A 3390-nucleotide genomic window follows, 5' to 3' on the forward strand; every position below is an offset into this window, starting at 1 on the left:
TTGTTATATTTCTTCTACTCTCAAACCGATGAGACAGAATGTATTTCACTTAACTTCACTAGTAATAATAAAAATACATCAAAACTGTCAAAAATGAAGAAAATTTTACTTCATTTTTGTTCTATTTTTCCACTCTCTAACGGATGTGGAAGTTTGTATCTCATTTAATTTCAATGCTATTAATAAAAATATATCAAAATCGCCAGAAAAAGAAGAAGATTTTACTTTATTTTTGTTCTATTTTCCCTACTCTCTAATCTAGGTGGAAGAATGTATCATACTTGACTTTACTGCTATTAAAAAAATATATTAAAATCGCCAAAAAAAAAGAAGAAGACTTCATTTTTGTTCTATTTTCACTACTCTCAAACCGATGTGGGAGAATGTATCTCACTTAAATTCACTGCTATTAATAAAAATATATCAAAATCGTTAAAAAAGAAGAAGATTTACTCAATTTTTTTCTATTTTCCAACTCTCTAATTTATGTGGGAGAATGTATCTCACTTGACTTCACTGCAATTAATAAAAATATATCAAAATCGCCACAACAGAAGAAGATTTTAAATCATTTTTGTTCTATTTTCTTACTCTCTAACCAATGTGGGAGAATGTATCTCACTTAATTTTAATGCTACTTACAAAAATATATCAAAATAGCCAAAAAAAAAGAAGTTTCAACTTCATTTTTATTCTATTTTTTCTTTTTTCTAATCGATGTGGGAGTATGTATCTCACTTGACTTCATTGCTATTAATAAAAATATATCAAAACCGTCAAAAAAGAAGAAGATTTTACTTCACTTTTATTCTATTTTTTCCTACTCTCTAATCAATGAGGGAGAATATATTTGACTTAACTTTACATCTATTAATAAAAATATATAAAAATCGTAAAAAAAGAAGAAGATTTTACTTCATTTTTATTATATTTTACCTACTCTATAACCGATGTGGGAGAACTTCTTTGCTATTCATAAAAATATATCAAAACCGCAAAAAAAGATGAAGACTTTACTTCAATTTTGTTTTATTTTTTTCTACTTTTTGTCGATGTGGGAGAATGTATCTCACTTAACTTCACTGCTATTATTAAAAATATATCAAAATCGTAAAAAAACAAAAATTTTACTTCATTTTTGTTCTATTTTTTCTACTTTCTAACAGATATGGAAGAATGTATTTTACTTAATTTCACTGCTATTTATAAAAATACATCAAAACTGCCAAAAAAGAAGAAGATTTTACTTCATTTTTGTTCTATTTTTCGTACTTTCTAACCGATGTGGAAGAATTTATTTCACTTAACTTCAATAGTATTAATAAAAATATATCAAAATCGCCAAAAAAGAAGAAGATTTTACTTTGTTTTTGTACTATTTTCTCTACTCTCTAATCGATGTGGAAAATGTATCTCACTTGACTACATTGCTATTAATAAAAATATATCAAAACCACCAAAAAAAAGAGAAGATTTTACTTTATTTTTGTTCTATTTTCCCTACTCTCTAACCGATGCGGAGGATGTATCTCTTTTAGTTTCATTGCTATTAATAAAAATATATCAAAACCGTCAAGAAGAAGATTTAACTTCATTTTTGTTCTATTTTTTCTAATCTCTAACCGATTTGATAGAATATATCTCACTTAACTTCACTGCTATTAATAAAAATATATCAGCGTAAAAAAGAAGAAGATTTTACTTAATTTTTGTTCTATTTTTCGTAATCTCTAGCCGATGTAGGAGAATGTATTTCACTTAACTTCATTGTTGTTAATAAAGATATATCAAAACCGCCAAAAATAAAGAAGATTTTACTTCATATTTGTTCTATTTTTTCCAACTCTCTAACCGATGTGGGAGAATGTATTTCACTTAACTTCACTGCTATTAATAAAAATATATCAAAATTGCCAAAAAAGAAGAAAATTTTACTTCATTTTTATTCTATTTTTCCTATTCTCTACCCGAAGTTGGAGAACTTCAATGCTATTTATAAAAATATATCTAAACCGCCATAAAACAAGAATATTTTACTTAATTTTTGTTCTATTTTTCCTACTTTATAAACGATGTGGGAGAATGTATCTACTTTGACTTCATTGCTATTAATAAAAATATACCAAAATCGCCAAAAAAGAGAAGATTTTACTTAATTATTGTTCTATTTTTCCTACTCTCTAACCTATGTGCGGAGAATGTATCTCACTTAACTTCGCTGCTATTAATAAAAATATATTAAAATCATCAAAAAATAAGAAGAATTTAGTTCATTTTTGTTTTTATTTTTCCTACTCTCTAACTGATGTCGGAGAATGTATCTCACTTAATTTCAGTTCTCTTAATAAAAATATATCAAAACTGTCAAAAAAGAAGATTTTACTTCATTTTTGTTTTATTGTCCCTACTCTCTATTCGATGTTGGAGAATGTATATCACTTAACTTCACTGCTATTAATAAAAGTATATCAAAACTGCCAAAAAAAAGAAGAATTTACTTTATTTTTGTTCTATTTTTCCTACTCTATAACCAATGCATGAGAATGTATTTCACTGCTATTAACAAAAATATATCAAAACCGTAAAAAAAACGATTTTACTTTATTTTTGGTTTTTGGTCCTTGTACTTGCTAAAAGGAAAAGTATGTGAAGATAAAAAAAAATACATACGTCGAACTTTTATTTAGATTGGTTTTGAATGAATAAATTATTTTATTTGATTTTTGGTTGATTAAACGAATAATCAAACTGAAAAAAGATGAACCGAATAGACGAAAACCAAACCAAATTAATTTTGGATCCGATTGAATTGCATTTTTACAAAATCAAAAATTAAAAAGTCCAAATCGAATAGTGTAAAATCAAATCGAAAAGCCGAATAGATACCCCTATGTGATGACCCAGAAGGTCATTTTTCAAAATTTTAAATATCCGATTAACTTGAGTTAATTAATTGAGGAGTATTTATAGATAAATGACTTAACTGATAGTTAATGGGTTAAAGTGATAATTTATTGAAAAATTCTTTACCACTAGGCCATGTATTAATAATAAGTTAGTGGGTTTGTCAGTTTTAATAAACAAAATAAATTTAGAGAAGAAAAAAAAATAGAAGTAGAAAGAAAACTAACTTGCGGCTGCGTTGAGCGAAGAACGAAAGTGCAGGTATATTTAATTCTGTGGATTCAAATTTCTGGTTTTTAATCTCATAGGAAATTCATATATATTATGTTATAACTTGCAACTCTTCCAATTAGATTATTATTATAAGTGGGTGGATGAATTTGGATCTTATGCCATTATGTTTACTAAGATTATTAGTATTTTTGTTGTTAATGGCAGCCAATGATTGGTCATATTGCCAATCATTGGACTGCAATAAAAGGTGTT

The sequence above is a fragment of the Solanum pennellii genome, chromosome 5, assembly GCF_001406875.1.
Source record: "Solanum pennellii chromosome 5, SPENNV200".
In the NCBI taxonomy this organism is placed as follows: domain Eukaryota; kingdom Viridiplantae; phylum Streptophyta; class Magnoliopsida; order Solanales; family Solanaceae; genus Solanum; species Solanum pennellii.